Below are 14,453 nucleotides of genomic sequence, written 5' to 3'. Positions count from 1 at the left end.
GTCGTCCTCACAAAGAAGTCATAGAAATGATGGCCTTAGGATTTATAGGAAAACTTTTGCAATTGTGGAATAACTGCCTAACAGAAGAATCTAACGAAGACATCAAGTGTGCAATCCAAAAAGATGAGGAAGGACTCCCTATCTTTGAAGATCCTCTAGGAAGTGGGATCCCTGATGGAGTCAATACCTTGATCTATACGATCATGAAACAATTCGTTGGAAAACCGAGCAACATCACATCTAGGATTTATGAACAATTGAGTAACCTTAGATGTAAAACCCTAAGAGACTACAGGTGGTATGAAGATGTCTTTACTACCCGAGTCATGCATAGGAGTGATTGCAACTCTCCATTTTGGAAGGAGAAGTTCATCAATGGCTTACCCACACTCTTTGGCCAGAAAGTCAAAGAAACCCTTTGCAACCCCTTAGGTGTCATAGATTATGATAACCTAACCTATGGAGATATCTCTAGCACCATTTGAAGTGAAGAAATGAAGATGTGCAGAGATTTGAAAATCCAAAGCCAAGTCAACAAAAATAAAGCCAAGTACGAAATAGGACATTTCTGTACATAGTATGGCTTACCTTCAGTTAAACCTTCCAAAAGGAAATTCAAATACAGAGGAAAGGAATCCTCCGAGAAATTCCATAGGAAGAAAACCAAATCCAAGTATTATAGAAAATAGAAGTACAAGACTGATGATTTCTATAAGAAAGGGAAATCTAAAAGAATAGGAAAACCCATTCCACAAGCATCAGGAAAATGCTTCAATTGTGGAAAAAGAGGTCATTTCAGAAAAGAGTGTAGAGTTAAGGCCAAATCCCTTATTAACACCCTTGTTAATGACCAGTCTAGTAAGAATGAGATCTTTAATTTGTTAAGACTTGCCACTCAGACAGTGAGTCATCCAATAGTTCTAATGACCAAGAAATCCAACAGTTGTACCAGACATCCTATGAAACCTCTAGAGCCTCCTCCAATACCTCTAGTGGCCCGAATGAACCTGTACCATGCAAAGATAGTTGTTGTAGGAACAAAACTATCAATGCTCTCACTAAGCAAGAAGAGCATCTTCTAAACCTTATTGAAGCAATAGAAGACCCAGTCATTAAAGCTCAGAAGCTTAGCCAATTTCACCAAACCTTAGTAAAAGAAATCAATAAACCTAAACTAAGGATCCAGCAACCCAACGTAGATTTAGAGAAAATCTACAATAAGTTCACCAAGTCCAAGAAGGAAGTTACAGTCAACGACCTTCAAAAGGAAGCTAAGGAGACAAAGTCAGAAATTAGAACCCTAAAGCAAGAACCAACCATTCTTAGGGTTGATGACTATCTCCTTAACCAAAGAGTCCAACAATTGGAAAATACTTCTCATCAAGGCAATGAGGAAGGTCCCTCATTTTAGAACCCTTCTGATGAAGAAGTAGATGAAACAGTTAACCCTACAGTTGATATGGCCCAAGAACCATCTAGTGAGAAGTTCTTAGATACCATCAGTAGGATTAACTTCTAGAAATGGCATTCCAAAGTCAGGATTGTCATTAGTAAAGATTTTGAATTCGAGGTCATAACCTTAATAGATTCAGATGCTGATCTCAACTACGTTCAAGAAGGAATCATTCCCTCTAAATACTTCAAAAAGACTACGGAGAGACTGACATTTGCAAATGGCGAAAAAATGCAAATTGAATTCAAACTCCCTAAAGCCCATATTTGTCAGGACAACATATGTTTCAAGACCACATTTGTCCTTGTCAAGAATATGACAGATAGAGTCATCTTAGGAAATCCTTTCTTGTGTATATTATATCCTTTCACAGTGGATAGTGAAGGTCTCACTACTCATCCATTTGGCCACAAGGTCAAATTTCAGTTTCTTAGAGGACCAGAACCTAGAGACATTAGCAGCCTTCAGGAAGTTTCTGTCTCCAAGACCCTGAACTTCATTAATGCCAAGACCCAACATCTTAAGCATCTCCAGGATGAGATTAGATACAAGAAAGTTGAGGAACAACTAACTTGTAAAACCTTCTAGGCTATGATCAGAAAGTTTGAAGAAAAACTTAAGCAGGAAGTCTACTCTGATCTACCCACAGCCTTTTGGCATAGAACGAGACACGAAGTCGTTCTCCCATATGTCAAAGATTTTAATGAAAATGACATCCCTGCCAAAGCTCGACCCTCCAAATGAACCAGGAACTCATGGATACTTGCAAAGCAGAGATAAGAGATCTCCTTAAGAAAGGAATCATCAGGAAATCTAGATTACCTTGGTCTTGCCCAGCCTTTTATGTCCAGAAAATCGCTGAGATTGAAAGAGGTGTTCCCAGATTAGTCATCAACTACAAGCCCCTTAACAAAGTCTTAGAATGGGTAAGGTACCTAATCCCCAAGAAAAAAGACTTAGTTAATAGGCTTAGTAGAGCAATGGTTTTCAGTAAGTTTGACATGAAGAGTGTTTTTTGGCAGATACAAATCAGAGAATCAAATAGGTATAAGATAGCCTTCACTACACCCTATGGATATTATGAATGGAATGTGATGCCATTTGGTCTAAAAAATGCACTATCTGAATTCCAAAATATCATGAATGAGATTTTCAATCCATTCTCCAACCATGCCATTGTCTACATTGATGATGTACTCCTCTTTTCATACTCCTTAGAACAACACCAGAAACATCTAAGAGCATTTCTCCATACCATCAAACTCAATGGTCTTGTTGTTTCAGCCCTAAAAGTCAAACTTTTCCAAACCAAAGTTCGATTCTTAGGTTTTAATATTCATCATGGAGTTATCAAACCCATAGATAGAGCTATCCAGTTTGCGGATAAGTTTCCAGATGAAATCCTAGATAAAACCCAGCTTCAGAGATTTCTAGGATCTCTCATTTACATTTCCAATTTCTATCAAGATCTCAGGCAGCAATGCAAACCCTTCTTTGATAGACTTCGAACAAATCCATCTCCTTGGACTCCAACCCATACAGCAATAGTCCAACAAATCAAAAAATATGTTAAGACCCTCCCTTGTTTAGGAATTCCCTCAGTCAACTCCTTCAAGATAATCCAAACAGATGCCTCTAACATAGGTTATGGTGGCATTCTCCTTCAGCGTGCTAGTTCTAATTCCCCTAAACAGATAGTTTGCTTTCATTTAGGAATATGGACTCACACCCAGATTAATTATAGTCCTATTAAGAAAGAAATATTCTCTATAGTACTATGCATCTCAAAATTTCAAAGTGATCTTTTGAATCAAAAGTTTTTAATAAGGATTGATTATAAATCTACAAAACATGTTTTGAAAAAAGATGTTCAAAATATTGCATCAAAACAAATTTTTGCGAGATGGCGAGCCATCCTTTCAGTTTTTGACTTTGACTTAGAATTCATTGAAGGTAGCCAGAACAACATCCCTAATTTCCTAACCCATGAATTTTTGCAAAGTCACAACCAGGATGTTCGGGAAGAAACCCGTACAACCCCAACCGCCAAAGTTGTCTAAGCAGCAAACCCCTAGTGGTACTAGTCAGGCAGAGAACCTTGACAAACTTGTACCAATCACCCTTAGCCAATTAGTCCCATTCTCCCCTAGTCAGGCAAAGAACCCTGGCCAATATACCCCAGCCTCACCATCAGCCATTGCCAATCATTATTTGGTTTCCACAATCCCAAAACCAAATTATGAACGGTCGCCCTATGGTCAACCCAGTTACAACTCAGCATTGGCTTCCCCAGCACCTAAGGCAATCAACCCCTACATTGTAGAAGAACCTTTTAGCCCTATCCAAACCCAAAAGCCTTCTTTCTATCCGACCAAGAAAGGACGATCTTCTTATGTTAAGAAATCTTTCGTCCAACATATCTTTTATATTGAACCCCACTTAGTTCATATATCAGATCCTCTTGCCTTAGCCATGGAAGTTCTACCACATGGATGGCATTTCTTACCAAAACATCTAGAGAAAAATATCAAGTTCTATAAGAGCATCCTCATCTAGGAAAAGTCTGTTCAAATAGAGAAAATCTTCAACAAAGGGGACCCCTCAATAGTCCTCTATCATAAGTTCATCATCACAGGTTTCATCAGCTGCAAAGATTGGGGCCAACATCCCTCCTTGTTAAAAACCCTCAAGAATTTCAAGTCTCCCACAGGTCCATAACTCCATTATAGTTATTATGACTACATGGACGCCTTTAAGAAAGTTCTCTTCTTTCAGAATCAGAACTACGACCATTCTTGGTTCTTGATGTTTAGCAAAGACTTATTTGGTTAGATTCCCTCATGGTTCCTCAAGTGGTGGGAGATGTTTGGGTCAATCCCTCAGATTTTCCCAGAACCCTTACTGAATGCCTTAAGATACTTTGGCTTAAGATATAAGGCTTCAAGTCATCGTTCCTAGTTTCCAGTAATTCTGCTTTTCTCTCAAAGGTACAAGATCCACTGGATTAGTAAGTGGGACTATAAAATTAATATCAATCTCTTGGAACGAGAATTTTTGGTAAAATGCTGGGACAGCCTTAGGATTGAACAAATCATCTATCAGGTCTATAAGGACTATCCTCCTCCAGTCCAGAAGCCCATTGCTCATAGTACAAGATCTCAGTCTAGCCTAGACTCCGTCCAGATCATTTGAAAATCTAGCAAAGAATTAAAAGATCTTGCCCAGTAACTAATTGTTCGATCAGAATAGCTAGAGTCAGAAGAAAAAGTTTCTCCTGCCTCCTCAGAAGCTTTAGTAAACCGCAATCCAATTGATCCCTTCCAGGATTCCCAGGATCCATATGACGGTTACAATTTGGATAGCGATTAAATTCTGGACAGCACCAGTCACCATCAGTAAACAATCAAAATTCCAGACAGGTTACAATTCAATGAATAGTATCGAACAAAAGTAGCCGTATAAAGACAGAAGACAGAACACTATTCATGAACAGTTCATGAAAAGTAATCGGCATCACTTTCCTGCACTACATTCCAGAATTGTTGATAGCTTTCAGTGGAAAAGATTTTCACTCATGGGTAAAAGCAATTCACCATTCTGGAATTTTAGCAAATTTCAGAAGAATCCGAAGCTCCCTTTGGCTATATAAGGCAGCCTTGTTTCCCTTCTGAAGCAGGTCTAATTTTAGGAAAAACTCCAAAATACCTCAAAAGTTCAATTGCAATCCCAATTACCTCACTCAGCTTTGCCTTCTCTTTACAACCCAGTACTTGTAATTAGATGGCACTTCACTACACTTGTATTAACCCAATTGGTTTTTACAACTGTAATCATATGGCCTTAGTCGGCCTTTTATCTTGTAATCATATGGCCTCAGTCGGCCTTTCCCATAGTCTATAACTTACCCCTTTTTTGGTATATATATATTCCTTCAAAGGAAAGGCATTTGAAAAAATTGTACAGTTGTACGACTTAAAATCGGTGGGGTATGCTGGTTATGGTTGATAATGAGACTAGATAATTACTGTATCTTAAATTTTAGTTTGTGAATATGAGCTCAGCAATTATATTTTGAGATACACTAACAACAGGCTGGGTGCTAGGAAAAATAAAGTGGGGTCCATTTTAAATTTTTTTTTTTTTAGGGTCCGATAATCAGCGTACAAAATACAGCATTACTGGAGTCATGATGTTGCCAATAAGGAAGGCAAGGTGATAATAAATATAGGGTTTCATCAATTCTGATTACTGTTGCTGACAAGGCGAATGATGCGTTTTGTTTTTATGCTTCGGTTGCAAGGAAAATATATCTTAAATGTTGAAAGGCCGCTAATATATATATATATATATATATGTGTGTGTGTGTGTGTGTGTGAAACTCACTATTAGAAACTTAAACTCCGGCATTTACCCCACACTCTACTAAAAGAGAGTAAAAGTGGTTGAATTATACTTTAGTTTTTTTTTTTTTTTTTTAAGAGAGAGTTTCAACTTATGATGTCTATTTTCAATGATAGTTTTATATCATTATGCCAAAATACTAATTGGTTTTTTGGTGTAAGTGGAGATTGAATCATAAATCTCCTATACCAAAATTCAATACATTTTAATTCTCTCTCTCTCTCTCTCTCTCTCTCTCTCTCTCTCTCTCTCTCTCTCTCTCTCTCTCTCTCTCTCAAAGCTTTTTTTTTTTTTTTTTTGAACTCGATCTCTATCAGAGATAATTTAACTATTCTACTTAAGTGCTTAGTTTTATTAGATGGTTCAAATTCCTGAATGGCGTGATTTCATTTGCAAGCATTAGAATCAACATGGTATTCAAAAGACGTACAGAGAACAAAATGACATAGTAGAAGAGAGACGCCAACAGAAAAATTAAAGGGCTAATGGATAAAGGAGAAAATGAAGAAAGACAATACAGACTGACATATTGCTGGAATTCTATGTTAATGGATATGGCTTAAGGGTTCGCAATTATTCCAAATGCGATTGTAGAAAGAACCATGGTAGCTCCATCCCGTTGCTCAAAGGGAACTGTGCTGCATCATTATCATAATAGAGGCTTTAGTCGTGGAAAAGAAAATGAATAAACAATACAAAGTCTTGAATCACAGTTATGGAAGGTATTTTTGGAGCCACATTTTTCTAGGGGGCAAATTACATATAATAAAATTCTTAAGTGAAAAAAAAAACGCTTAAAAGAAAATACTTTATTTCATAATTAATCTTTAACTCGACAAAATTGTGCTCTATTTTTTTCATGGTACTAATTAAAATCATTTCTAATTAACTATAACCTAATTTTTTGAGCAATCTCTCTCTCTCTCTCTCTCTCATATATATAGAGTCTGAATTTGATAAGGAAAAGATGTAAAATTTATATTTTACACTATCTAATAAGATATTGCCATATTAACATTTTACTTAAATTTCAATACATTTTACCACACCTAATAACATCTTAATAAATTCTCAATTTAGTTGGATTTATATATGAGTATTAGAATTGATTAGATATAGTTGTGCTTATTCTTAAATATGTGATAAGATAATATGGTATATTGAGATTGAAAGGGTAAAACATGAGTTTTACATCACATTCTTACAAAATTTAATCTCATATATATATATATATAAAACAATCACTAAAAAGATTATCTTTGGGAAGCCAAATTATACTATATTACTATTTATGATAGTATTTGAAATGCAAACTTCGAGCGGCAAGATTGCTAAATTATCCAAATTTGTGTTTCATTGAGGGCAACTGACTAGGTTGTTGGAGAACTTGGAGATGATTGGAAATGGTTCTAAAATTATATTCCTATTCATACAGCCCAGTTTCAACTGCTCAGTTAAATTTAGGGGGAAAAAGCATCTGGACCATGCATCAAACTAACTAGCCCAAATGCTTAATCAAGAGTAATTGAAACTTGTACAATATAGATTTTTGGAAGGGAAAAGTAAGTATTGATTTAATGGGAGGGAAAAGAAGCATTATCAAACAGAGAGCGGCAAACACATAAAACAGCATGCATGCATATCATCCCTCTTCCAGTCATATCCATTTGGTACTAAATAGTCGGATTTCAACAATACATGTGGAAAAAGAAAATGACATTTGAAGCCAAAGGTTCAGCTACCAATCACAGGATCTAACGACGAGCAACAACAGTCCTTGTCTACACAGACACACATCCATATCCAAAGAGAGAGAGAGAGAGAGAGAGAGATGAACTGTAATTGCTGTGAGTAACTAACTTGAAATGAAAGTTGCGTACTACTGCTACTACTGCAACCACTTTGACAAAAATCACCATTACAAACTCTCAGAGTTTGGCTCTTTGGTTAGTTGGGTTGATGTAACCGCAACCATATGCATATACAATAATACATGCATGCACATTGCACCATCCCAAAATTCAATTGATTTCTACCAGCAGCTATACACACAACCCTTTTTTCTTTTTTCTTCTTCAACAATAAAACCACGCTACCAACAGCATTATTATTTTGGCTATAATTTTTTCCTGTTTGGGCTAATTTTTATTGTTTTCATTTGAGCTTAATTTTTTTGTTTTTTTGTTTATGGGGTTAAAGATTATTTTTGGGAAGCCAAAATTATTTTTGTTGAATATGGAAGTCCGTTTATAAACCTTGAAGAGTTTTCTTTGAAAAGACACTTTCAGATTACTTTGGCTGATTCAAACGCTCGAAAATGTTGCCTTGGTTGTAAGTAGCTGTTAGGGACTAAAAAAAAAATCTTCTTTTTCCTCTTTACTCTGCAAAATTTTATAGAAGTTTTACTTTTTGCAATAGCCTCGATTGAGCAAGTATGACCTTGCTTGATTGGACTTACCATCTCTCTCCAACAGCTCTTGGTCAACAACTAAGCAACCTCTTCCAATGCTCAGCCCGAGATTTTGCCTGTATCTTGCTTGTACCTCGTTCAAGCAAATGTCGATATTTAGGAATTTTGTTTCTTGATCGTATTTTCGTACTTACACATCATATTTATCAGAGTGCCGATCACATATATTACCACCAATACCTGTATATACCTATATATAAAACAATTCCTAGGTCCACACACATCATAATAATTATCCTTTCGAACATAGAGCTACAATTAATGATGCATATAATTTGTCCTATTAGAGAGGTGCTATTTTCTTTATTTTAAGATTTTACTAACAAGGGCAAGGGACATTCAAGGGTTGAGATTCAGACTCCAAGAAAGAGTTTTACAAACATATATACTTAGATTAAGTTAAAGCAAAATTTTTATCTTGTATATAATTTTTAAAAAAAATTACTAGCAAGCAACATATGTAATGGTCTTCAATTCATATTACGGCCCATTAGAGCTGTTAGAAAAATTTTTTCTCAATAACCAAGGATAAGCAAATAATTGAGCCTTTAAGGAATTGGACATGTAGCTCATATTTATTTTGGACTCCCAATGTGGTGTGGGAGAGGCCAAAGGAATGCAGTGAATAACATATTATCCGGAGAGAAAAATGCATGGTTCTCAAATTAGACAACATAAACTTCAACACTCTAGATGGATAACCATAATCGAGGGCAATTCAATTAAGATGTGCAGAGAGAGAGAGAGAGAGTAAATATTCTGTATGACACTGTACAATAAAGAACATTATATAAACATAGTATGTGTAAAGAATAAGTAATATGATGTATTACAATATACTGGATCCAAGCCCAGTGGACAACTAACACTTTATAAATGGATGCATAAAAATAAAATAAAATAAATTAAGGCTGATTAGCCAGACTCATTTTATAAAAAAATAAAACCAAACACGTATATTGACTCTCTTCCCCTCCAAATTCTTTGTAGAACAATGATGGGATCTCAACTGCATCTCCACTTCAAACCCTACACATTTATTAATAAAATTTTAGGAAAATTCTAAACCAGAAACCAAAAGAAAAATTAAAGGGTTGATGAGGGAAAAGAGAAAATGAAGAAATGGCAATAAAGACTCACTGCTGGAATTCTATGTTGATGTATGAGGTTGAAGGTCTGGCAATCATCCTGAACGCAGTTTTAGAAAGAACAATGGTAGCACCATGCCGGGAAGGCCTAGAAACTGAACTAAGTGCACGATCAACGATCCTTATTTGAATTGTCTGTCCTGGAATGCAAGTTCTAGGGTGAGCCGCGCTTATGCACCGAACCAAATACTGCCTCCCACATGCAGCACCATTGTCCCATATCCCCTCACCGGCTGACGCGAACAGGTTGCTCGAAGGAAACTGTGTTGCATCGTTTCCATAGCAGGCCGTGGCTGTGTAAAAGAAAAAAAATTAATAAATCAAAGTTTTGAATAACAGTAATGGAAAGGAGTTACTTTTGTCCAGTGCCACTTACGTAAATATGGGGTTCTATAGTGGGCAGCTGTGCCAACATCAGCATGAGAGAATTGAGAGAGATAAACAAGCTCAAATGACAAAACTAAAAATAGGCTTTGAATGAAAAGTTGAATCTTGTACATTCCTGCAAAATAAAGAGAGAGAAAATTAAGGAAATTTGAGGAAAATCATGTCCTTTATATATAATTTGTTAATGCCAACTAGAATAGTCTCACAATTTGTTTAGAGGATGCAAAGTTAATTACTTAAAGTATTACGACCCAATAAGTCTAGAATGAGGTACGTAACTGACCCTGTGAAACCGAGTTTAATTAGAGGATTTTTATTTTTATTTTTTATTTATAATTATTGAATAAAATAGACGAATCAATAGTTTGAAATTTATTTCAGCAAAAAACTAGTTGGTACGTAGTATTTATCCAAAACAAAAGAAGTTTCCTTGATGCACGAAAAACGCGTAGTCATTACTTGCAAACAACGTCTACATAGACAAAGAAGTTTTGGGCATATAGCATTATTGTACATAAACATTCCTTTAAAGGAAAGATTTTTGAAAATTAACTGTACAAATCTACGGTTTAGATTTAGTGGAGTGTGCTGCTTATGTGGTTGATTTTATTTATTTGGTAAACAATAGGAATGAGTTAAGCAATTAAATTTTGAGATAAACAGAGGAGAGGCAGAGTGTTAGGAACAGAAATTAGGAGTTAGGACAATATTCTTTCGTACTTCTGTTACTTTCTCGAAGAGGTTCCTCCGGTATTCATTTATTTATTTCTTTATTTTTTAGTATGATAATTAGGAGTAGGAAATAGTGAAATACAACAATATTATTGGAATCATTGATGTTGCCGATAAGGAAAGAAGAGTATAAATATAGTTTTGGAATTATTTTGTTGACAATCGATTAGGCAAAGGATACGTTTTGTGTTTGATAGTTTACGCTTCGTTGCAAAAAAGATATATCTTTTTTTTTGAAAAGCAAAAAAGATATATCTTTTTTTTTGAAAAGCAAAAAAGATATATCTTAAATGTCAGCCCAAGTTGCTTTTATATATATATATATATATATATATATATATTGGGCTTTTGCCCTTATTTTGTAAAAATATTAACAATATGTTCCTATTTTTAAACTATTTAAGTCTATGTTTCTATTTTTAAAACTCAATTTTAACAAAATCAAGTTTGGTATAAAACTCGATATCCTTAAAATCAAGTTATATGTAAATTTTTAATTGAAACTCGACTTTAGCAAAGTCAAATTTCACTTAAATTTTTTTAAAAAAATTAAGTGGCAAAATATGCATAGAACTTGACATTGTTAATGTCAAATTCCACTTGTAACTCGATTTTTTTAAAAATTGAGTACTAAAAAAGGGACACAAACCTAAAGAGTTTCAAAATAAAAACATTGTGCTAAATTTTTTACAAAATAAGAGCAAAAGCCCAATATCCCCTATATATATATATATATATATATATATATATATATATATATATATATATATATATATATATATTCAAAATATGAACCGAAGTTGCTCAATATTGACATGCATAAGGGAAATAGGAATGGGTGGGTACGATATTTCTTGAAAAATTAGAGTAGCATGGGATATGATAATTATTTAATTAATATTTTTTAGATATGTGGGGAATAGAAATGTGATAAGGCTACATTGCCATGTGTCATACCCGAGGCTAAGGAGGCCACTGCAGCACCAAGGAGATCACGTCCTCGAACGGTAAGGCCACTTCAAGGGCATGTTATCAGAGGAGGTCATATTGAAGAGAAGAAGCTTCGGGGAAAAGGTTAGCCCTAATTGAAGGGACGGTGGCTACCACCACATGTAATACTTCCCACCAAATCTCCTGCCCGCATTAATGTGGAGAAGACCCCTGAACAGTGCTGCCTTGATTGCAACTTACAAAGGGTTTGGGAAGGTATTTGATAGGATAAGCACTCAAGTGGTAGCCTAGGCGACCAACAACTGGAGGGCCAAAATCATCTAAAGGGGGCTATATAATGGAAGAGACCCTCCAAAGGAAGGGGATCAAAAAATTTTATGGAGAAGACGTTGTAGCAACTAGAACGGAAATTGTTTCCCAATCTAAAAGAAATATATTTAAGAACTACACTCTTCGGATTTTAGCCGAAGAGTGATTTTTTTCGCATACAGCTTAATTTTCTTTACTTTCATACTATCCTTAATCTACTGTGTGCGTTGGTCCTTCCATTGAACCCCAACTTGTAAGCCCACTCTTTATAAATTAATTGTGCTGGGCTCTTTGGGCCCTAGTCCTGTTGCTTTTTGGGCTTAGGATCCAAAACTCACCCTTACAAGATATATTCTTAGATATTTTTTAACTTAATATTTTTATTTTATACTTTAATATTTTTTAGAGAAGTAGGTTTTAAAATTAAATAACAACAATAAAATGCTTGAAATAAACCTATCTAAAATTAATTTAAAGACAGTCATAAATAGCAAAGAAGTACAATGACGCCCATAAAATTTTGTCTAATGTACAAACACTACAAAGAAGTTGGTTTTTTTCAAAGGTCCAAATCCTTGAAAAAAAAGTATATGATTCCACATTTTTTTTATTCAGCAAAAAAAAAATGTTGGGAGATAAACATCTTAATTGGGGAGAGATTTGTTGAGTAGTTAATATAACATATAGAGACACACTTAACCGAACCCAATGGGTATGAGCTCAACTATGTTATATTAACCACTCATTCTTTTCATCATTATTCAATATGAAATTCTAGTCACATGTGCACACCCAACAATCTCTCCCTCACATGTGAGTTTCTACCTCTTTATAGGCTTCAAGACCTCTTCGTGGGCTATGAACAAGTCCTATTCGCTCCCTTTTTCCTTGTAGGCATTTTCTTCATTAATGTGTCATCCATAAGCTTACATTCACCATCCATGAGAACATTGTGTTAGCTGCAAAAGAGACCTCGATAACCTTAACTTCTTTGCCCGCACACCACCATGAGCTTTGGTACCATTTATTAGGGAGATAAATACCTTGGGGAGAGACACTTTGAATTGTTAATATAATATATAAAGACACACATAACTCAAAAGACCTAAGCCTAATAGGTATGAGCTCATTATGTTATATTAACTACTCATTCTTCTCATCATTATTTAAAAAGTGGGACTTTACTTACATGTATACACCCAACAATCTCCTTCTCATGTGTGGGTTTTTACCTTGTTGTGGGCTTCAAAAACCTCTCCATGTGCCATTAACAAATCCTACTCATTCTACCTTGACTTATGGGCTTTTTCTTTATCATCAATGCATCATCCATGGGCCTCTCATACACTATTCGTCAGAACCATGTGTCAACCTTGCAAAAGGGACCTTGATAACCTTGACCTCTTTGCTTGCACACCATCATGAGCTCTAAAAACCACATATTGGGGAGATAAGTATTTGTGGGAGAGACTCATTGGGTAGTTAATATAATATATATAGACACATACAACTAAAAAGCCTAAGCCTTATGATTATGAATTTTTTTTTTTCATCAAGAATGTGTCTTGTTTTGGTTTTTTTCCATTTACTTTATCATATTTAACATATTATATAGTTGTTAGAGTAATGAAAACTCACTAATTAGCTTTTTTGTCCACGAGGCTTGAGATGGACAAACCCTGCAACAAAGAGCTATCAAGAAGTTTTTATAGTTGTATATTTGAATGAAAGACTTTCCTGATTTTTTTTCTAATCTAACTAATGATAATGTTATTAATCCTGCATTACTTGATTCTAAGTTTATAAATGATATGGCACAGAACATTAAACTAGGATTTGAAGAAAACGGCACATCAAAATAAACAGTATCAATTATTTATTTATTTATAATCCAATAGTTACAATGGAAAAATAGAATTTGAACCATGAACAAATGTTATAAACATATTTGAAAGTGGCAATTAATTAAACTACAAAACTCTTAGTGATGATATCAAAATATTTATTTTCAATGGACAAACAGAAACGGTCGGAGTCGAATTCACAAAACATTGGTTGTTAGGCAAAGTAATAATTCAGTTAAGGAATAATCATGATATTAATATGCTTGCTGTCGGTGGATGTTCACGCGTGATGTCAGTGCAGGCGAGCTAGTAAAGCCAGAAACAAAACTCCAATAGTCGACAGTGAGCAAGTAATGAAAAGACAAACAGTCTTTACGCGGTTCGGCGGATCTCACGTTAAGCAGCTCTGCCACTGCATGCGAACGTACATGGAAATCACATGCCGCGGGAGGCCCTGCTGGTGCTGTGTTGAATGGGAATAAAAAGATTGGCAGTGGGTATCCACTGGGAGCCTATGATAAGCCCTCCCTAGCTAGTACTGCATCTTCTTCATCTTTGTAGTGAGTATTTTTACCCCAACTTAAACAATAAGCAAAAGAAGAGAAATCAATTTTCAGTTTAGGCAACTTCTATATATATATATATTGGACTAGTCTGTATAAGGCTATGAGTTTTTTTTTTTTGTTGGTTAAATCTATTATATTTAAATAGATTGTTTGGTTTTTAATTAGAGGAAATGTTAATAGAAGCCTTAAGAG

At 35.1% G+C, this 14,453-nt stretch overlaps 2 long non-coding RNA genes across 2 annotated transcripts; both read right to left on the bottom strand.

Annotated features, from left to right (window-relative positions):
- Nucleotides 1-9,079: 9,079 nt before the first annotated feature.
- LOC142622369 (uncharacterized) lies at nt 9,080-9,765 on the bottom strand. The gene is made up of 2 exons (XR_012841895.1): nt 9,465-9,765; nt 9,080-9,353 (listed from the first exon to the last, which is right to left on the bottom strand). It is a non-coding gene; the product is annotated as an uncharacterized LOC142622369 (long non-coding RNA).
- On the bottom strand, nt 9,756-10,200 carry LOC142622370 (uncharacterized). The gene is made up of 3 exons (XR_012841896.1): nt 10,066-10,200; nt 9,849-9,974; nt 9,756-9,765 (listed from the first exon to the last, which is right to left on the bottom strand). It is a non-coding gene; the product is annotated as an uncharacterized LOC142622370 (long non-coding RNA).
- Nucleotides 10,201-14,453: the final 4,253 nt, after the last annotated feature.

The sequence above is a fragment of the Castanea sativa genome, chromosome 1 (genome assembly GCF_040712315.1).
Source record: "Castanea sativa cultivar Marrone di Chiusa Pesio chromosome 1, ASM4071231v1".
Lineage (NCBI taxonomy): Eukaryota > Viridiplantae > Streptophyta > Magnoliopsida > Fagales > Fagaceae > Castanea > Castanea sativa.
The sequence above is the reverse complement of the archived record's forward strand: the minus strand, read 5'-3'. Positions and strand labels throughout refer to the sequence as shown.